We start from the raw sequence: 23,938 nt of genomic DNA, 5'->3' as shown, positions 1-23,938 counted from the left end.
TGGCTCCATTTCAGTAGGTTTTTGGTGATGTTTTACTATGCCTTAGATCTATTTTGGGTTGGTTTTGTCACTCCATACATGCCTAATACACTTGTAGTGTAAGTCACTTAAACTAGCTCTATGTGCTTCTTGCTTTGACATGTCATTTTATCTTGTTTTCTTTCCATTCCAGTGGTTTTTGGTGATGTTTTTCCATGTCATACCTCTGTTTTGGTTTGGTTTGGTCACCTCTTGTATGTCTCATGCACTTGTAGTGTAATCATCTACATTGCCTTAACATGCTTTGTACTTTAAGTTATGTTTGTAGCATGATTTTGGCTTGACCCAAGGAAACTTTTAGCCTTTTTTTACCATGCTAGAGGTCTGATTTGTGTTGTTTTGGTCATGCATGGCTTGCTTTGTATAGCCTTAGTACATTCTAGCTTGTTAGATTTATGTATCAAGTCCACTAGCATGTGTTACTTGACTTATTTCAATGCTTTTCCATCATTCTAAATGTGATTTCAATCCATGAAATATAGTCATACACTTGCATTTGACATGCTTTGAATGCCTTGGAGGTTTGGCTCTTTATGCCTCATGAATGAACTTTTGTGCATGCCATTAAGCCTAAGCCTTTGGCTCATCATATCAATGTGATTTTGGGGTTATTATGCCATGATATAACTCTGATTTTTGTTGGTTGAGTCATCCTATGTTTGGTCTTAATAGGTGTACTGTAATCCACCTTATTTGCCTTGTATGCATCGTGCCTCATGCTCACCATGCTAGCTTGTTTTGGCTTACTTCCATGCATGTTTTAGTATCACTTTAACATGTTCTAGGACTGTTTTAGGTTGCCCTTACCATATCCTTCATGCTTTTTATAGCTGTGGTGTAATTGGTCTTGCTAGCTTTGTGTTTTGATGCTTCATGCATGCTATGTTTAAGCTATTTAGATGATTTGGCATCATTTAATGCTTCATTTCAGAGCATGTAGCATTGCCATATTCCCACTTCATTCATGCTTTAAGTGTCTTTGAGTGTTGTACATTATTGCCTAGTTTATGGCTTAGCTTGTATGCTTGCGTGCCTAGGTATTTGAACCTTCATCTCAGCATGTTTAAGTCTTTGTTTAGACCTATTTAACCTCTATCCATGATTGGTTCAATCATCTGTGCCATGTATTGCATGCCCTTTGTGTAGTCCCTTTGCTAGTTTCGAGCTTTAAGCCTTCTAACAGGCTATGCTTGCACTGTTTAGTTGATTTGGCATCAATTTACATGAAATTTTAGAGCTTACCTTGTTGTCACATATCCATGCTTGTCACTCTTTAAGTGTCCTTAAGAGTTGCATCTTTGTGCCTTAATTCTTGAGCCAATTGGCATACATGTTTGCCTTGCCTTTTCATGCTTTTCATACTATCAATTCCTCACTTTTGGCCACTGATTTGGGCCTATTTGGGAGTTGCTCATCTTGGTTTAAGTACATCCCTTGCATGTTGTTGCATGCTTGTCTTACATAGTGTTTTATGCTTGCTCCATCTTTGCATGTTGTCGCATGCTAGTTCTATTACATGTTGTTGCATATTTATTACATTGCATTTTGCATGCTTAAGTCATATCGCATGATTGCGTGTTCAAATTAGCATTGTGTATGCCATCCTTGCATTACATTGTGCTTAGACCCTTATGATCGCCTTGCATTGGGCATGCCATCTAGTTCTTAGCATTGAACATTGAGCATGCCATATAGTTGCATTGCATGTTTGCCATGCTTGTTTTGCATTGTTGTTTGGATTAAGTGTTAATCCGAGCACGAGGAACGAGGGGCGTTTCATACTTTAAGTGATGAAACGTGTCTCAATTCTCGGTCGCCGACGCTCTTGATGATTCATGATAGAGTTTTAGGCATTTATGTGTTTATTTGTGCATTCATTTCATATTGATTTGCACAAGTTGGATCTTTGGCCATCATGCATCGAGATGCATGATTGATGGTCGTGGATCCGACTATGCCTCTCCCTTGATGTTTCAAGATGATATGGGATGGCATAGTGCGTACATACCCTTGGTAGACCCTTCATTTTCTCTATTTTGTGCTCTGTTGCCGCTTGGTGTCCCAACACATCAATGGCCGGCAGTGCCTTGCAGATGGCCGGCAGTGCCTTGTTGTTAGCCGGCACCCCTTCATTTTTGGTCAGCAGTGGCTCCCCATGGCCGGCAGGCCACTGATGCACTCCCCAGCATGCTTTTGGTAAGGTTCAGCAGGAATTCCTTGAGGACACCCTGCAGACAGAGCCTCTAAAGAGCAACCGAAGAGCGTTTTGAGGCAAGAAACCGAATGCGAGCATGCATACCCTTCTGCTTCTATGAACAGGGCTGGAGCAGCTTTCTTTGTTGTTCTTCATTTGTTAGTTAATTAATGTGTTAATTAATTAAGTTTTGTAATAATTAGTTGTAGCTAGTTATTCAATTTGGTTATGTAATAATTAATTAGCTTGTTAATTAGTTAATTAGCCGGCATGTATTATTTATTCGGACCCTCCGTCAAGAGGGCCAATTTTGTAATAAGTGTGCGTGCATGTGTGCATGTCTTCCAACCTCCATTTCTTTCTCCCTTTTACTTACTTGCTTTTGTTGGTTAGTTTTAGGTCATGTTTCAATTAGCATACTTATGCTTTGCATGTTTGCATCCATTCATCTGTCTAACATCCTTATGCTTTGCATGTTTGCATACATTCATCTATCTTGTACACACCGGGCTCGGCACATCATGCTAACTGCATTGTATTTCAATTCCAATTTGAATACATGTCCCAAGTTGTATCTCACATGCCATTTTAGAATAGCCGAACCTATCTCTAAGTTGCAGTTTCGCATGTGTTGCATTAGCCATCTTAACATGAAATAGGATCATGCATTGATTACTAACTAGTTTCTGTTTTGGCTTGGAGTACACTGTAAGTGTTTATGCTTTAGCATCTTGCATGAGTGTGAGTGCTGCCATGATAGCATGCTTGCCATGAGGCTAAATTGCTTATATGATATAACTGCCTGAATGCCTGCGGATGAAGGTTGGATTACTTGAATTGGACAATTCATCAAATCCGTATTTTAGCCTACTTATGAGTAGCAAACTCCAAACCATTTTCCAAACAAACAGATGTGCAATGCTTCGTTACAAATTAGGCGATCTAGTCTATACTTGTTTTGCTATGCGCATCACATAGTAATTCTAGCTAATTAACCGGAATAAGAACACGAGTGTTTTCAAAACAAGATATCATGCTTAGTAGTGGCCGATCTTTGATCAGGCGAGCGGGGGTGCTCATAGCTGACCTTTCCCAATCGTACCCAAGTTCCCGAGCCGAGGAAACTTTGGTGATGATGGACACGTGGCCTTAGGCATGAGTCAGGGTTTCCTAAATTTTTCCAAAAATAAAATATTTAGATGGCGACTCTGTGTCTGGCAAAGCAGTCCATGTTTGGCACTTCTTTCTTAAAAATCAGTTTTCCAAAATGATTTGCCGGATTTGGACTCTTTGGTGATTTATCGATCTCGCATTGCACTTTGCGGGATTCGATTCAGAACCGTGACAATTTGAGTCCGAACTGGGGTAAGCATAAGCCCGAGGGCGCGTCCACACGGCGATACACGTGTTGCCTCCCGATGGTATCCGCCATTTCAGGAGCTATGCACGGGGCGCGCCACTGGAGCTTTTGTTGTACGAACCAGAGTCACATCTGTCTTATGGCGCCGCTGAGGTATATTCTTCCTCTGTTTCATTTTCTGCAATGTACAACACATAACTACGATAGTCGATTCTGTTCTTTAACTGCTTAACTCAGACACACTGATACAACACATGTTGTAGTTCACTGTGAGCATGCCCGCACCCGATATCTGTTTAAATCTGAACACATGCACACACGCTGCTTTCTCATCAATTCTGAACGCATTCAACACTGTATTTCTAACACTGCTTCACAACTATTTGTTTTGAACACAGGGAGAATCCCATGCCTTCCGGGGGTATGGGAACACTGCCGCCCGAGGTTGGTATATGGAGCTGCCCGATGCGGTCTATCATTTTGTTGACCGGGTCGACTTTGGGACTTTCTGCATGGGACTCTCACGCCTCATTGCGAGCAGGCCCCTTCTTGCTGCTCTGGTGGAGAGGTGGTGGGACACCACCAACTCCTTCCACCTTTCTATCACCGGGGAGATGACGATGACTCCCTTTGACTTCTCCATGCTCACAGGCATCGGAGTGGGAGGTGATTCGATTCCCTTTGACACAGATATGGATGAGTGGGACGCTGCACAGCTATACTTGCTCGGCGCTCAGCCACCTCTTGCCCGAGTTGGATTTGTGAGGTACTCATGGTTCGAGGATCACTTCCGGATCTAGGCGCCTACTACACGGGAGGAAGAGGAGCAGTATGTCCGTGGCTTCATCATGTTCCTGCTGGGACCACACTCTTCACCGATCGAGCAAACACCATCACCCTCTACCTGCTGAGTGCGCTTGTGGATGTGACCAGGATCCACGGCTATGACTGGGGTGGTGCCGGCCTTGCCACTCTTTATGGATATATGAGCTCATCCTCCCGCCGCAGCGGGCCGTTGCTTGGAGGTTACTAGCGAGCCTGGGAGGTACACGTTCCCTTTTCTGTCTTTTCAATTCTGTTTTTCATTATCTGTACATCACACACACTACGCACACGCAATCTGCTTTACACTGGTTGTACACTACACACACTGCACAATACACTGCACGTACTGTACTCTGCTTTATCTGTATACTACTTTATCTGATAAGCATACTCATATCTGCTATGTTACACTAGACAGTTGTGGGTGTATGCCTACTTCCCTAGCCTTGCCCTAGTGCCAGATGAGGAGATCCCTCTCGGTGTTCCATTTTCTCACCGTTTTGATGTGAGATGTGAACGGAGGCCACATGAGTCCTTCATATTCTTTCGCCGCTACTTTGACACCATCACTGCAGCCGAGGTATGTCAAAAATTACAGTTCATTTAAGCTTCGCTTTATATTGGACTCTCAATAACAGTAGATAACAAACTGTGTTTTATTTGCAGTTCACCTGGCGGCCTTGGGCCCCTTTGCCTGATGCAGTTCGGGAGCAGTATGCCGATGCTCGAGAGACTGCCCGGTTCAGGGTTTTGCTAGAGGGCCCAGTCTGTCGGGCATGGTACTTTGGGGAGCGCTTCTTGCGGCAGACCTTGGGCGTGCCAGAGCAAACAGTTCCAGCACCTCCTTTTACCTACGTGAGGCACACTGAGAGTTACACCTTAGAGGAGATGATAGACTACACGATTGGCTGGGACTCTGAGCCTTTTAGGGAAGAGGGTGACTACACCGAGTACATCCAAACTTATATCATACGGCCTTTGACTGGTGTTCGTCGAGCAGAGCGAGAGAGGCCAGTGACGCCAGCAGCAGGAGCAGGGGCACCGAGGGCACCTCCGACCCGAAGGAGGAGTGGGTCCCGGAGAGGACAGGGAGCTGGATGGCCAGAGCTGCCCACGATGATCACATGCTGAAGGCAGGGTGGGGAGACTTATCAGATCCCCTTCGCTCCTCCTCCGGCTGATCATGAGCTCGTTGGATTTTACGGCTCGACCCCAGTATGTACTACCATACTTTGCATTCTGTACAGTCATTTCAATTCATTTGATACCCTGCAGAATACTAATGACTTCAACCTTTTGCAGGCTTCCATCGAGTACACTTGCCAGTCCCTGGAGTTGACGGCCTCAGCGATAGGGATGCTGCAGAGGAGCATCGACTTGTTGACTATCTACAATATCCCGGTAAGTTCTTTCAACTGCAGTCTCAAACTCTGCCTAATCTGTTTCATACATAATCTGGTGCATCACACTATCAACACAGCACTTGATATACAGCACTCACGATACTGATACATTGTAACCCATATACTGCTCATAGCATTGCTCACGGCATTCATACACTGTATTTGGTATTCATACTCTGCTTTGCGTAGCATAACTGATGCATTTTCCATTTGCCCTTTTCAGGCCCCATTACAGATTCTGGCCGCGGGAGGTGCTCCAGCTGGACCATCTGTTCCTGCTCGAGGAGGAGGGGGAGTTAGGCGGAGGATGACTATCCACAGCCGGGGCAGACATAGGCGCACCCGTGCTGAGAGCAGTTCACGAGAGCCTTCCCCCGATGATTCTGACAAGGAGGCGGCGTCGTCCCAGGGCAAAGCCGGAGATATCTCAGATTCTGACTATGGAGATGGTGGTGGTGACCTTGGACCTTCGTCCAAGAAGAGGACCAGGACCGACTCCCGCACTTGAGGCCACCGATATTGATCCAGACATTCTACTATTTTTTCTTCTTTTTGCTCTGTTCAGACATTTGTTGTTTTTTCTTTTCCCTTTTTTGCTTTACTTTACTTTTTATTGGTAGTTTGAGCACATTGTACTGCCTCAGGTAGGTTTTACTTTCTCAAAACTATGTACTTTTGCAAAAGACATGATAGAAATGAAATAGTTATTTTGTTCAAAAAGTGTTACATTTGTACATTTTATGCATCGCATCGCTTCGCACTACATAACAATGTAAATGAGATTTAAACTTTTGTTTGAAAATTAAGCATTGCATCGTAATAATCAGGTAGTGAACCAACTAATGACAAAAATAACTTGATAAGCAACATTAAGACCTTGACAAGTTTACAACTCGATAAGCAAAGATCAACAACTCGATAAACAAAATCGCGACAACTTGATAAACAAATGAGCAACAACTCGATAAGCAAATACATTTTTTATGCATGAGACAAGCAAAACATATTCTATACAAAGTTGAAAGCAAGCACATTTTACGCAATAGACAGGTATATTATATGCAATATTGAAAGCATATTCTATGCATGAATGATAACGATGCGCGGCATGCATGCAACAGAAGTGTAGATGAAAGTGCACATTATATACAGTAGAGGGGCATCAAACATGTACTCTGGTGCCTCCGATTTATCTCTCGGAGGGCTTTCCAACACACTCAACTCAAAAAGGGTACACACTGTTTATATTGGCAAGAGATAACATCTGCATGTGAAAACCATAGGTGCTGCTTAGACTACCATTCTGACTTGAAGCGGGCTTACACTTGGGGTCGAGATATACTCATACTCTCAAGAAAGGCGAGGCCTAAGAAGGTGCACCTGAAATGCAATCTCGAAATTTGCTGGAGTTGAAACATACTGAGATGCTCCATATTTTCCCTCTTTTCTTTTGCTTTGCAGTCTGGAACCCATATAGCTTTAGATAGGTCCTGGTTTTACTGTTCTGATGCGACCTGGGTTGAACCCTGCAGTTTATGAAAGAACAAATTCTGTTTTGCGCAAATGTGGAGAATGGCACAGCATTCTGAGCACAAAATGATTTATTTTTGAAATTGAAATGAGAAAAGGGTTCTCAACCGGGTATTGAGCCTACAACTGACCACAGTCAAAATGACTCAACAAAGGAAAACAAAAGGTAAACAACCTAAACACATCGAGTGACACTCGACACAAGAATCGAGACAAACAAAACAATAAACACGATACCCAGACATGTTCCAATGATAAGAGACCTCTTAGTTCGCGAGGAGCCTGTTGCTTTGGGTATTGTTTCCCACCATTTCTTATTTGTGATTCTCACATCACTCTGGCACTCAATCTCTTGTTTTCTAAAAAAATCATTTTCTCACTTTTCTCTTAGCGCACATCTCTCTATTCTTTAATCTCTCATTTTTTTATCCCTCCCCTAGGTGATTGATGGACAAACACGAAGTTGTGGACTCCTGCCCCTGGTTTCTACCAGATTCTTCTTCTTCTGCTCGCAACAGTGAACTTTCCCACAGAGGGGTTGCGCTACAACTGGGTGCGTAGCAAATCTGCAGCTGACATCGGTTGACGATGCTCTGATGGGGAGTTTAGACGTGATCAGGTTTGTCCAGATGAGGGAATGAAATATCTTGATCCATTCCAATTCGTGCTTTGCACTTGGCTTGATACCTCATTGCTTGGAGGATGTTAAGAGCTTTCAGCACTTTGTTGTTAGCTTCAGTTGTGCCCTTCTCTGGCAAGTAGAATGCCCTTTTCTGGCAAGTATGTTGACAACGGGGAAAAGACAGAAAACCTGACTCAACTGCGCCCCTAGTTCATCATTTTGACCATTTTTTGTTTTGGCTTTCTACTAAAACAATTTTGACCAATATGAGAGTTAGATTAACATACTTGTTCGATTTTCTGATTTGAAATCATGCAAGTCAGGCTATGAGCACTGAAAATTTTCCTTTTTTGGGTCCAAGAAATGGTCCAGTTTTGGAAAAATGGAATAATTTTCGAGAAAATTAGTTAACCTCAATAAAAATTCTCAAAAACTATTTTTACAAATGGCCACTGCTCGACTAACACAGAATTTACTGTTGAGATGCACAACCTCAGATCCAAAACAATGAAAATTGCCCCTTGTCTGAACGGCACTGCATGGCAACTGAAAGTTGTCCCTAGTCTGAATAACGTCGCAACACTACACAACAACGGAAAGTTGCCCCTAGTCTGAATAGCGCCGTAGCACATGGCAACCAGTCCTCATAGTGACAATTACAACCGAATTCTCGGATAGAGAGAAGACAAAGATGACCAGAACCATCACATGGACACAGTCGAATTTGAAGTGTTTATGGCTGGACTTCAGAATGAAGTTGCCTACGTATCCCAAACATGGGAATCAAGCCTTACATAGTTCCGGGTCAGGTACACTCGGGTATTTAGCCTCTCATTTTGCGCTCTAACTTTGCCAAGGCCGCCCTTCCGGGTTTTCAACCTTGCGAGCTATGTTTTTCTTCTTTTTAATTCTTTTCTTTTCTTTTCTTTTCGTTTTGCTTCTTTTTTTTCTTGTTTTTCAAACTTTGCATTTTTTCTTTTCATTTCTCTCTTTTTCTTGCTCTAACTTTTACCTAGGTTACCCTTACGAGTTTTCGGCCAGCGAGCCTCTCAAGGGTAAAAGTGTAGCTTTGTCCATGTCAAATGGTTTTGAGATTTCGAAGCCATCTAAATCCAAGAGAGTGGCTGTTGTTCGCTGATGATATAGAAGTCCATCTGATAGGGGCTGAATTTTCCCCCAGTGTCGTGGATAGGAACTTGATTGTCCTTCAACAAAGCTTTCTTGTTTCCTCCATTCTGGCATTTGGCATTCTTGCTGATCTTCATTAGCTTGGGCAATGTCCCAATTTTTGACTCTTCGAGCACATGTGGCATTTTTTTTTTGCTCCTAGTTCAAGGGGTGCTTCTGATCTAGCTTCGCAAGCTTCTTTTAATGACATATGATCTTTTTGATCTGAATTTCTTGCCTCTTGTTCGAAGGCTGCTTCGAATCTGGCCACACGGGCCTCACATCATGATTGACCTTTGAACATTCTGAATTGAGGTTCAAGGTTTGAAAGCAAGGGGTCGAGTATCACGGCTGAGAGCGATCCTAGGCTGCACAATCTCAAGAGCGATTCCACACAGGTCATCACAGGACCGCGCAAAATATTCTTTTGAAATCTTTTAAGAAAGCGACTAGTCGCTCACGCTGAAGACAATGTAGATCCAATCTGGATCAAGCCAGGATCCTTCTCAATACTCATATTAACAAGCATAATCTCATTCATTAAGGGCTTAGCATGCCTCTCTTTCTCTCAATTGATTAAATTTTACAAATCCTGAGGAATTCCTTCCTCTTTATTTTCACCACAGTGTTAGAAAAATGTTTTGAAAAACTTAGGTCAATGCAATGATTTCAAGGCACAGAAGAGCAGGTGAAATGCACTGCTGCTTTATTCAAACTTCTGGCACAACCGACGCAAGGCAGAAGCAAACACAAGAGTGTGAAAATTCACTGCTATTTTATTCAAATCTGTTGGCACAACTGGCTCCATGGCAGAAACAGACTCAAAAGAAAGTGAAAAGACAAACACAAAACAAGCAAGTGATATCCGAGGTAACACCCCCGAAATCACCCGACTCTTAACAAAACAGGACTAACTCGACACAACAAGACAGACCCGACTGACATAGTAAGAAAAGACTGACTATATACAAGACAACAAAGCTGACTGAATACCCAAGTCAGAAAGTACAAAAACTAGCATTCGCAAATGCTCAAAATAGTGTGTGCCATACGCCACATCTGAAGTAAACCGAGTGCCACCCGCAGGTGGTTCATCCCCTGATCATATACTTGTATTATCCTCGAAGTTCACTGACCCAGTGACGATGGACTTTGCTGAGCTAGGTGGGAGGACAACCTCGTTATCAAACAAATCATGTACTTCGTGGCGAAGAAGGAAGCAGTTGTAGTGGTATCACCGGTTTGTTGATGGTACGCACAGTACAGGGTAGCGTCATGACTAGATGGAAGACGACTAGGGAGAGGCCGAAGCTCGAGGGGTTTGAGATGCCCATTTTCAGCAAGAATTTGAAGCGCCTTGGACAAAGGCATGTAGAGGGCATGGAAGACACTGCGACCTCGGGGTAGATACTTCGAGGTTTGTGGATTTTTGCTGGACGCACTGGCAAAAGGGTTGGTAGGTGTTGCCTTGGTTTTCTGATCTTTTCCGGGTGCAGGGTTAGGGTTGGAAGGAACGGTTCTGGTACGACGGTCCTTATCCTGATTTTTCCTTTGGCTTGAACTACTTTCACTATGAGTGGGGAAAGTGTTATCCAAAGTTTTTACAGCAACAGCGAGCACCTATTGTTTGTTCAGTCCCCTACTTTCAAAGCCTTAACAGCCTGCAGGAGTTGTTCATGAGGATCGGTGTCCACCTTCACCTTATTCTTTCCACTAGCCTCAGCTTGGTCGAAGGTTTGGCTTGCTACATCAGAGCAAAACCCGATTGTCATTGACATGCCATTGCCTATACTTAGGATGGGTTCAGGGTGGCTGAGTTCGATTACAATCCACCCCAATAGCGAGGGCTCTTCCGGCATGAAATTCCCAGCATACGATGCGGTCGGTAGTGGAGCCGACATTCCGTAGGCTAAATTAGCCACTGATCTCTAAAGATCGCCAATCATTCCCATCAACTCAAAAGTGGTGGGCTCACGGGTTTGAAATAACTGAGGTTCCCAGATTGGACATACGGCCGGTGACCTAGGTGAGTGTTGTACTTCAACATCAATCTCACCCTATATGGTGATTCCTTGGTTTAGTGTCGCTGCCATGACCACAATTTCTTTTGAATTTTGTGTCATCACGAGTCTGCTGAACAGAGGCGATGTGATTGGTGGCCGACGGATCTGATGAACCGGGAAGCCTTGACTGGCTCTTTTCTGCCTTGCCTCAGCGAAGGAGAACACTGGTTGCTCAGAACCGAATCTCTGAACTGAAAGAGAAAACAGGTAACATCTCAGTCCAATTTCACCAGAATAGACATAAGCATAGCTGAATAACTGTATTCGACCACTGATCACTGTTCCCTAAATTACTGCCCCAAAACTGAATCTGATACCTGCAGATATAACTGATTCTCAAAATACTAATGCCCGTAGGCCTAATACTCAGACTTGCAACCTGATACATGCATTCTTGTAGAGGCACACTCTAAAAGCACATAGCAAGAAAATGAGAGCCAAAAACACCCCTATGTTTGGGTAGGGTTTCCCTATCCTATTTTGTCAGGAGCTAGACTTTCACTATGCACGCAGCGGTTTCAAACAACCTATAATCGGGTAAGCAACCTGTCCTAACTTAGAATAGTCACTATAGATTCCGAATATGCACTAGGTCGAATGGCCAAGAGGGTGCCCCGGTAAAACCAGGGTTACTGTTCTCGTCCTGGTAGAGCCTGCAACCGATCAGCCTTATGGCACGCTTCTCAAAGCATGCCTTTGGTAAACCGTTCAGGAATAGCATACGGCAAACACAGTGTCCTAGGCGCACCAATGCACATGCAATGGAAAGAAACGCATAAGTGTAATCAAAACAAGAAATCATGAGTTCGAGTCAAGTTCTCTAATCTCCCTAGCAGAGTCGCTAGAAACTGTAGACGCGCCTTGAGGGCTTTGCTACTACAGTTCGGACTCAAATGTCACGGTTCTAAATCTAATCCCGCAAAGTGCAATCCGAGACCGATAAATCAGCAAAGAGTCCAAATCCGGCAAATCGTTTTGGAAAACTAATGTTTAAGAAAGAAGTGCCAAACATGGACTACTTTGGCAGATACAGAGTCGCCACCTCAATATTTTATTTTGGGGGAATTTAGGAAACCCTGACTCATTGCCTAAGGCCACGTGTCCGTCATCACCAAAGTTGCCTCGGCTCGGGAACTTGGGTACGATTGGAGAAGGTCATCTATGAGCACCCCCGCTCGCCCGATCAAAGATCGGCCTGTACTAAACATGATATCTTGTTTTTGAAAACACATGCATTCTTATTCCGATTAATTAGCTAGAATTACTATGTGATGCGCACAACACACAAGTATAGACTAGAATGCCTAATTTGGAACAAAGCATCGCATATCCGTTTGTTTGAAAATGGTTTGAAGGTGCTATTTGTAAGTAGGCTAAGGCGTGGATTTGCCACCCTCAACTGGGCTTAGAAAACATAATTTTGCCATAATCAAGTGGGCTTAAAACTCGCATTTCAATGAATTGTTCCAATTCAAGTAATCTAACCTTCACCCACAGGCATTCAGGCAGTTATATCACATAAGCACTTAGCCTCACGGCAAGCATGTTGTCATGTTAACACTCACATACATGCGAGATGCTAAAGTATAAACACTCGCAGTGTACTCCGAGCCAAAACAAAGAACATGTTAGTAATCAATGTATGATCCAAGTCCATGTTAAGATGGCTAATGCATCACATACAAAATGCAACTAGAATAGCTTCAGCTAGTCTAAAATGGCATGTGAGGTGCGACAATTCGATACATGTATTCAACTTAGAATTGAAATACAATGCAGATGATGCGCCGAGCCCGGTGCATGCAATACAGATGAATGATGTAAACATGCATAGCATAAGGATGCTAATTGAAACGTGTCCTAGAACTAACCATCGTAAGCAGTTAAGTAAAAGGGAGAAAGAAGTGAAGGTTGGAAGACATGCATCACACACATGCACGCTTATTACACAATTGCGCGCTCTCGACGGAGGGACCGAAAGAATAATACAACTTCCATAATTTACTAACTAACAAGCTAATTAATTATTACACAACGCTTAACTAATTAAGCAAATCAATTAAGCTATGAAAAGAATAAAAACAGCCTCGGGAAGAGGGATGCATGCGTGCTCGGACGGCTTTGCTCGGAAATTCATCGCTATGTCACATGTTGCCTCTGTTTACACTGCTCTGTACCTCTGAAAGCTGTGCCAACTTTTGTGACACTTTTGAACCACCATGGGGACTTTCTGAGAGTCCATCGGCCAAGAGATAGAGCCATTGACCATGGCAAATTGGTCATCGACCAAGTGTAAGGCTCTCGGCCAACAATGTTTAGCCGACCGGCACTGAAGATGGCCCGTCCGGCCATATCTTCCTGCAGAATGCTGTGTTGCTGCAGCAGAGGACAAAGAGAGCATGGCAATACATTTACAAGACAATGCTTGCACGACCACCCTCCCTATCATGTTATGAACTCAAGGGAGTATAGTCCTCGACCCTCGGACCACCAATCACGCATTTCAATGCATGATGGCCAAAAGAGCCGAATGTGCAATTCAATATGGGATGAAATGCACAAAAACATATAAGGGCGCCCAACCTCTATCATGGTCGATCAAGAGGTAAGGGATGCAATCATGCAAGCAAAACTAATGCAACATGAGCATGTTAAGGATAATGCCATACAAGGCTAATGGTAATAAGCATGCCAAATGCAATGCAACCTAGGCAAACATGCAAGGCATGTGACAACATTCAAGGATAGGTAAGCATGTAACATGTGGGGCAAGCATGCAACAACATGCAAGGGACAATGCATGCAAATATGCAAAGCAACTTAACAAAAGGCATGCCAAATGCGATATAACTCAAGCATGCGACAACATGCAATAGGCCAAGTATACAATAACATGCAAGGCAAGCATGCAACAACATGCAAAGGATGAACTTAAACCAAAATGGACAGCTCTCAAATAGGCCCAAATTAGTGGCCAAAATGCAATGGAAATGAGGACAAAAAACACATACAAACATGCATGCCTATTGGCCTAACACTTGAGCATAGTTCAGCAACTCTTAAACACACTTAAAAGAGGATAAACATGGATATGTGGCAAACATGTTGAGCTTTGAAATCATGCAAGGGATGATGCCAAATCAACCAAAATATACAAGCAAAGCATGCAAGAAAGCTTAAAGCTTGAAACTAGTGAAGGGGCTCGAACCATGGCTACATGAAGAAAGCCCCAAAGGGCCAAGGTGACCTAGAACAGTTCCAAGGCAGGTCTAGACAAGACCAAAAGTGAGCTCAACACTAGCCAACACAAGCTAGAAGATAATGCCAAAACACGAGGCATGCAAGGCCACAAAAGAGGTGTTACACTACACCTAACACAACCAAACATGGTATGATTTAAGCAACAAAAATTAGAGTTATGGCATGTTAGAATGAGCCCAAAACACATTGAAATGGCATCCAAATGACCTAAGCATGGAAGCATACACAATGACCCATTCGAGAGGCCTAAAAACAAAAACCCTTTAAAACCTTAAAAGAGTAACAAGTGCAAGCGTTTGAGCATGAAACATGGACTGAGATAACATTACAAGTGATGCCAAACCACCGAAATGATCCAAATAGAGCATGCTAGTGACTCAAACACCCAAAGCTAATAAGCTAGATTGCATGGTAGCTATACAAAACAATGCAAGCATGACCAAAATAATGAAAAACAGAGCTTTAGCATGGTTAAACAAGGCTAAAAGATTCATGGAGTTAAGCCAAAACGTGCAAGCATGGTAGTCTAAATGCTAGATACATGTTAAGGCAAATGAGGGGATTACAAGGCAAGTATATGGTGCATGCAAGAGACCACTAAACCAACTTTAAACAGAGATAAATAATGGTAAAAAAAAACCAAATACTTACTAAAACGAAACGAAAACAAGCTAAGCACACATGCCACCAACATAAGCCACTTATGCTAGTATTCAAGACAACAAAGAGAGGGGATGACCCTCTCCTATTTAGGACCCCAAAAACCACCTCTCCACTACTGAAAATCCTATGGATTTCAGTGGTAGAGAGGCCATGCAAAGCTCAAAGCAAGGGCCAAAAGGGATGGCCTAAAACAAGGCCTAACAAGACCTTGGAGGGGGTAAACAACCCCGAACCTCAAAATGACCTTAAAAAAAGTTCAAACGTAAATAAAAACAAAAATTTTATAAGTTAATAGCTAAGCTTAAAACAATAAGCAAGAAGGACTAAAAGCTTAAGCAAGAAAGGGGTATCTAAAGCAAGAATGCTCACCCTTGAAGAACACCTTCAAGAACACAACACCAGCACCTTTCTTTGATCAAAACCACTTCCAGAACCCTAACAACAACTCCTTAGAACCTCAGCAACCAAGGATGGTGTAATGCTAGGTGTTTGTGTGCAATAGTGTGAACAAAAATCACTTTAGGTTACAAATACACACACAAATGATAGAGAAAGGGAGATATAGGCCCCGTTTGGTAGAGCTGTGGAAAAGTGATTATAACTTATAGCCTAATAGCTTATAGCTTATAACTGTGAACATAAGCTGATTTTTGACTTATAAATTAAGCTTCTCCTCCCCCACTCAAAAAATAAGTTAATTTTTGACTTACAAAAAGCTATAAGATGTATTGTTAAGCTGAACCAAACACATCAAAATAGCTTAAATTAAGCTAAAAGCTTAAATAAGCTGAAAATAAGCCCTACCAAACAAGGCCATAGAGATAGAGAGATACAACTTTTTCTAACCCTAATTTCAGAACCCCTGAGAAGGGAGGAGGGCCTCCGCTCTTATAGAAATCCAATTTGCAAAACTTCTTGGAGAAGCTAAGCAAAGGGCAAATCCCTTTATACACGTGTATGGAGGGGGTTAATTGTGGATGCCAGCTGTGCCAGCTGGCACAAAATATCTGCATAAAGCAGATGAACAGGGTTCGGCCACCAAAAATGGTCGATCGACCAGCATAAGTGCCGACCGGCCAAATATAGTGCCGATCGGCCAATACTTTTGGCCGATGGCAAGAAAACAGGGCTGATGGCCTCAAGCCTTGGCCGGTGGGTTAAGGGTATGGAAAACAAGCCACCCTCTTCCCTTAAAAGCAAAAACACAAGTGCTTGGTCCTCAACCAAGCACAAAACAGACAAGTTGAGAGATCTTGAGGCAAGGCGCGTAGCCGAGACCTCAGAGAAATCAAAACGAACACAAGCATGGATGATCATTGAGTGTTCAAACGATGACGTCCAAGTCTTGAGGATGGTCAAAATGGGGTGTCTATAGTGCCAAAGGCCACGTGTCCGCCATCACCAAAGTTGCCCTGGCTTGGGAACTTGGGTACGAGAGGGGAAGGTCCTGAAATGAGCACCCCCGCTCGCCCGATCAAAGGATTGGCCTCTACTAACCTGGTATGTTGTTTTACAAACACATGTGTTCTTATTCCAGTTATTGTCTAACTTACTATGTGATGCGCACAACATACAAGTATAGACTAGATCGCCTAAATTGGAACAAAACAATTCAATGTTTGTTTACGAAAATGGTTTGAATTTGCCACCCTCAAGTGGTCTTAGAAATGCGGATTTGCCACCAAACAAGGTGGGCTTAAAACATGATGATTTGCCACTCCAAGTGGACTTCATATTTTGATGAATTGTTCCAATTCAAGTAATAAAGCCTTCATCCACAAGCATTCATGCAGTTAATCACTTAAGCAAGTAGCCTGATGGCAAGCATGCTATCATTACAATACTCACACTCATGCAAGTATGCTAAAGCGTAACACTTACAGTGTACTCCGAGCCAAAACAGAAAACTAGTTAGAAAACAATGCATGATCTTAACTATACAGAATGCCTAATGCAACACATGCAACATGACATTAATAGGCTCGGCTATCTAAGATGGCATATGAATGCAACAATTGATGACACGTATTCAAATAGGTATTGAAATACGATGCAGTTTGAATGATGCGCCGAGCCCGGTGCATGCAAGACGAATGAATGATGCACGCATGCATAGCATAAGGTATGCTAATCGAAAAATGTCCTAAAACTAACCATCAAAAGAGGTTAAGTAAAAGGGAGAAAGAAGTGGGGTTAGAAGACATTCACACACGCACGCACACTTATTACAATATTATACCCTCTCGACGGAGGGTCCGAATAAAAGCTAAGCTAATCTAAGCTAAGCAAATCAACTAATCTAATTCAACTAATTAGACTAATTATTACAAACCATTTGAATAACTAATAAACTACTTACTAATTATTATAACACTTAATCAATTAGCAACTAATTAATTAAATTACAAATTTAAGCTAACTAACAAGTAAAGCTAATTACAAATTGCATTGCCTCAGCTCTGCTCCAAGAGGTTGAAGATGCATGCTCGGTTTTCGCCCTGAAAAGCTCTCTAGTTTGCTCTTTAAAGGCTCTGTTTGCAGGGTGTTTTCCAGAGCGTGCTGCTGAAACTTACCAAAACAATGTTGGGGAGTGCACCAGTGGCCTACCGGCGATTAGGAGTTGCTGCCGGCCATCTGTCGGCCAAGAGTGGGCCTCTGCCGGCCAACAATGCAAGGGTGCCGGCCATCAGTGTGGCACTGCCGGCCACTGGTGTGCTGTGACACCAAACTACAACAGAGCACAAAACAGAGGAAAGGGAGGGTCTCCCTAAGGCATGTATGTACTGTGCCACTCCTTATCATTTCAAAACATCAAGGGAGAGACACTATTGGATCCAAAACCATCAATCAAGCATGCAATGCATGATGGCCAAAGATCCAACTTGCACGTATTTCAATAAATGCAAGACAAACATGACTCTAAGACCACTACCTTATCATGGAAGATCAAAGGCAATGGAGAAAAAGGGAATTGGCTCATTTTCATCACTTTGAGTATGAAATGGACCAATTCACCTTGTGTTCAATATAATGTCCGATTGAACACAATGCAATGCACACATGCAACATGCTTATCTTGGCATATTTTACTTGATTCAATTCCTGTTTACACATTTTACATTACCAATCTATTCTTTAATCGATTAAGTCCAAATGTGAAAGTCCTCTAATGATAAGGGGTCAACCAAAAAGAGGAGTTTAAGGCATGAGAGGGATGATGCCTTTGACTAGGAGGAACCCTCAAAAGAGGGTTAAAGCCATTTAAGCACCAACTCTACCTCATGTTTAAACACAACCTTGAGGCGAAACCACCCTCAAAGAAAATTGAAAAATAAAGAAATGAGGAAGGTGGCAGATATTCAATGCATGATATGACATGAGAAACGAGACTCTAACATGCAAACAATGCATGCACAACGTGCTAGAAGACTTAAGCATTGAAACTAGTGAAGGACACAATAATAGAACCATGCAACACAATGCTCAAAGGGCTAAACCAGCCCTAAACATAAGGTACAACTGTCAAGAGCACTTAAAGGGTGGAATATGTGAGTGTGACAGAGATATGCACTCTGAAATAACATGTCAAATGATGCCAAAACATGCAAATACCTCAAGCTTAGCATGGTAAAGACTTTGAAACTCAAAACTAGTCAAGCCAATTACACCATAACTATACAAAGCAAAACATATATGACCAAGACCACTTAAAACAGACCTAAAGCATGACAAAATATGAGCAAAAGCATGCTGAGATGGAAGCCCAAAAGTCAAGAAAATCACGTGCACATATTGGCTCGCAAGCAAGGCATGAAGCACAACTCTCAAAAACATTTAAAGAGTGGAATATGTGAGAGTGTGACAGTGGTTTATGCACTGAAATTACATATAAAATGGTTCTACAACATGCAAACATCACAAGAAAAGCATGCTAGAGGCCCTAAAACTCAAAGCTAGTCAAGGCCATTTACACTAGGGCTACACAAAGCACGTCTTATATGACCTAAACCACTCAAAATAGAGTTAAAGCCTACTAAAACATGAGTAAAAGTATGCTGGAGTGTAGCCAAAATAAGCTAGAATAGTAGGCTAAAGTGGCAAGCATGCAAAGCTAGTTAGCAAGGTTACACTACAAGTGTAAGAAGCATGCAAGAGGTGACTTAACCAAGCCAAAACAGAGTTACAACATGCCGAAATAACACCAAAAACATGCTTGAACTAAGCCAATTCAAGCCACAAAAGCATGCTACTTTGCAAGGTTAACAAGTACGATTACACTACAAATGCAAGAAGCATACAAAAGGTGACCAAGCCAGCCAAAAATAGAGTTATGATAGGTCCAAAAAGTCACAAAAACGTGCTTAAACTGAGCCACAAAAGGATAGAAACACATGCTCATTTGGTGAGCCATCAACACATACAAGCAAGACAAGAGGAGAGGGGACTACCCCCTCCTATTTTGGACCTCAAAACCACCTTTCCACTACTAAAATTCCTCTAGAATTCAGTGGTTAAAAGGCCAAAAAGAGATAGTTTTAAAGGCCTTAAAAGATAGCACAAAGCTTAGAAAATAAGCTATAAAAAGGAGAGGAACACCTCTAACTCCAACAGGACCTTAAACAACTATTTTTAACACTGAAAAATAGAAGTTTTTATAGTTGAAAGCTAAGCCAAAAGAAGCATGCAAAGATGGCGAAACACTTGATCAAAATAAAGCTTAAAGAGGGAAGACACTCACCCTTGAAGCACAACTTTAAAACAGCAAGTAATCAGCCAACTTTTGAGCCAAAATGACCCCAAGGAGCTCTAACAAGGCCTCCAAGAACCTCAAGCCTAAGGTTAAGGAGTTTGGCTAAGAGTGCTAATGTAAATATGAAGAGAAAACACACTTTCAAGGCTAAAATGTAGAGAGAGAGGATTCTAGAGAGAGAGAGAGAGAAATATCTCAACTAAGATTGTTTGTAACCCCTTGCATGCATATAGATGAGTTCTATATATAGAAGATACAAGGAGCCTTCAAAGCAATCCAGCCATCCACGTGGGTGCAGATGGTCTATCCTGCAAACAGTTGGCTCAAAAATATCTAAAATATATCTGTTGAAATAATGGTGGCCGGCCGGCCTTCAACGGTGGCCAGCAGTGCCTCATTAATGGCCGGCAGGGCCTATTTGTGGCTGGCAAGGCAAAGATTATGGCCGACAGTGCCATACCATGGCCGACAGGCCATCAAGAACACCAATATGCAAAGACCGACACATGGTCCAAATATGAGATAGAATGGAAATAGGGTCTGGAAGGATCAAACCTGGAGCATTCCGTCGCGAAAGTTGAGTACTCGACAAGCGACCAAACTTGTTGCTGGATGTACCCTGCAAGAACATCCAAGTCTTGAGGACGGTCAAAAATTGGGTGTCTACAGTCAGCCACTAACACTGGCTAGTCGGCCACTAGTGGAGGGAACCTCCAGATTGCTGCCACCTGTCTTCCACTCACACCTTATCTTCTACAAAAGTTGGGACTTCGTAGTTTCTTCATTCCAGCTTTGTTTTTGCCACAAATGGAGCTATTATTCACCAAAAAACTCTTGACTTGGATAGTAACTTTAGATGGCTCAGAAAATGTGAATTTCTGGGGTTTCGGGATAAATGCACTATTCCCTCTAAGTCGTACCCCTTTGTGTTTTCCGTTCCTCTATGCCGCGGCTAGATGTTGGAACCCGATTACACATGTTTTCAGCTTCAGGGGACAAGAGATATGTCCTACAATTGAAGAATTCCAAGTTCTGATGGAATCCCGATGTGGCGAGTAAATCTTGCCCCAGTCCCGTTTTAGTCACATCCAGGCTTTAGAAAGGATGTGTGGGCTTACTTTATGCAATGCTCGATCCTTAGTTCACAATGGAGAACTAGACGTTCCAGTCTCATTCACCGATTTTCTGACGCCAACGACCGCGGCGACCGTCTTTGGCAAAGTTTTCGACAACATGCCCTCTGCTTGTATATGTTGGCTCATTTTTTTCTTTGCCCCCGGTTTCAGAGGGTCTAGCATTCGCTTGATCGAAGTAGACCAAGGCTTGAAAGAGGGCAAGAGCTGCATTGGCTTAGTATTAGCCAAAACTTTGATGGGCTTGGATGCCTTTCATAGGCGGGAGACAACCAAATTCGCAGGAAGTCCACTACTTTTGCAGGTAATGTTTCCCACCCCATCTCAAATGTGTTTCTCACATCATTCGACCCTCAAGCCCTGTTTTTCTCTCAAAACCATTTCTTACTTTTCTCTCCACATACACCTTTCTATTCTTTAATCTCTCTTATTTTTCATCCCTCCCCAGATATGGCTCATAGACAGGTTGAGGGTAGTGGATTCTTGCCCTGTATACTCAGCATGTCACGCCCCAAACCCGCCCCTAAAAGTTTGGGCATGACCTCTTTAGAGACGGACATGTAACCTGGTAATATAACATACAGGGCCTTATCGGAAGCACAAAAATAAATAGATAAATAATAATGAACAATTAAACTCCATTGAGCTACTCCTACATGCCAGGATCTTATTCATCACATGCATTATACCGGATAAATAAAGTTCCAAACTATATCCCAGAGTATGTACATACACATTTACAGTTCTAGCCCTAAAGTCGGGCGTATACAAAAACAAACATGAAAGGTATTAACAACAACCTTAGATGGACACTCATAAGCAAACCAACATCTTGACAACTTAAGGAATTAAATGACTTAAACAGTGCCTGAACATATGAAGGTTGACAAAAAAAAGCGGCGTCTTGGCTAGGACTGACCGCCTGATTGGTGACCTACAGAAACAAACATAACAGAGGGTGAGCCGGGCTCAGTGAATAGTAATACATAAATAAACCAATGCTTAACTTGAAACATAATTCATATCAATGAATAAAAGGTGCAGAGTTCACATAGTTAGTCTGAATCTGTGCAAAGTACATAACGGCCTTAGGCCCAATCCTGCAACATAAACATAATGGCTATAAAGCCTTTGAAACATGGTGGCACGAGGCCCTTGAAACATGTGGCACGAGGCCCTTGTAACTTGTGGCATAAAGCCCTTGTAACATATGGCACTAAGGCCCTTGAAACATGTGGCACGAGGCCCTTGTAACTTGTTGGCATTGAAGCCCTTGAAAGTGGCATGAAGCCCTTGTAAACATATTGGCATTTAAGCCCTTGAAAATGGCATGAAGCCCTTGTAAACATATTGGCATTAAAGCCCTTGAAAATGGCATGAAGCCCTTGTAAACATATTGGCATTAAAGCCCTTGTAACATATACTTGAAACATACCTGAAACACACTTGAACTTGTACATACGTAAACTTGTAACATAGCTTGTAACATACTTAAGCTTGTATCGTACTCAAACTTGTAACATACTTAAATTTATAACATACGTGAAGCAATTCAACATGCTTATACTTGTAATATACTTGGACTTGTAACATACATACACTTGCAACTTAATTATTTAAACTACGGTATTATTACCCCCGGATAAGGGCCATGTGCTAAGGATATCATGAATTCATTAATTCAAACGTAACATATCATAACTCAAGCATTTCTTGATTATTTAGACTTATTGGCCTTTAGCTCTTACATGTATTGGCATTAAACTTGTTGGCATTTAACCCAAACATTATCATAGCAAACTTATTTCAGAGTCTTACAGAATTCTAGAATCATAGGAGGGTTGTTTCATTCTTTCTCTTACTTATGTACCTTCCTTGAATCATTTACATAAACATATAACATTTGTCTTCCTTGAATCATTTATATACATATAACATTTATCTTCCTTGAATCATTTACATACATAAGTAACGGAATTAACAGAATACTAATGGCAAGCATTAGCGGTGGTAAAGTGTACTACTACTCACAGTGTTCAGGTGCGTGGTCCATCCTTGTAGCTAATCCTACACAAGTCACGTAATTCAAACATAATTCATCATAGTACAACATCATTTAGTTCATTAACACCATTTGCAATTCAACATAATACAAAATAAACCCTTGAATCTCATTTTAACATTCCAAAACCGAGTTCATGTCATCCATATCCTTACTAAATTATTCCCCTAATTTTCCTTTCCATGAGAGCATGAATTCCAACATTTATAACAAAGTTCATTCGCAAATTTTAAACATAATCTCCAAATATTTCCAAATTCCAATTAAACTTGAACACATCTAATTCAATATCTCAATTTCATTACTCTACTTTCAATTTGGGCCAATTCATTGGTTGTCATCATTAATCAACCTAGGGTTTCCAAGAAAATTGGGGGTTATCCTCTTTTCTTAGTGAAATCGCCGAATCAACAATTACTATATGCCAATAAGCTAAAAACATTCAACATCCTTTGTGAAGTAGAGTGGAAGCCCCAATTGTGCATAAACATAAAGCCATAAGTGTCCCTATCCCATAATCAACTCAAGATTCCAAAATGTCAATAAAATCCCAAAGTACCAACAAAATCACTTTGAATCATAAACATTCAAGGCTAAGAGAACCCCCTACCTCGAAATTGGAAGCAAAGAAGCTAGGTTGAATGCATCCTCTCGAAATCCCAAAATCTAATCGGTTGGAAAAGTTGATCTTCACTTCTTCTTCACCCTTGATGCACGATCTATGGTGGATTGTTGGTAAAAATAGATGAAATCAAAGGTTTGAGAGTTAGGGTTTCGGACTTAGGCAAAGAGGAAGGAAGAGGGAGGAAGAAAGATATAAGAAATGATCTAAAATCCCGTTTTTAAAGCTGCTGTCCCGAAAAACC

The sequence above is a fragment of the Camellia sinensis genome, chromosome 8 (assembly GCF_055761805.1).
Source record: "Camellia sinensis isolate YWXY chromosome 8, ASM5576180v1, whole genome shotgun sequence".
Taxonomy (NCBI): domain Eukaryota; kingdom Viridiplantae; phylum Streptophyta; class Magnoliopsida; order Ericales; family Theaceae; genus Camellia; species Camellia sinensis.
This window is presented reverse-complemented; position numbering follows the sequence as displayed.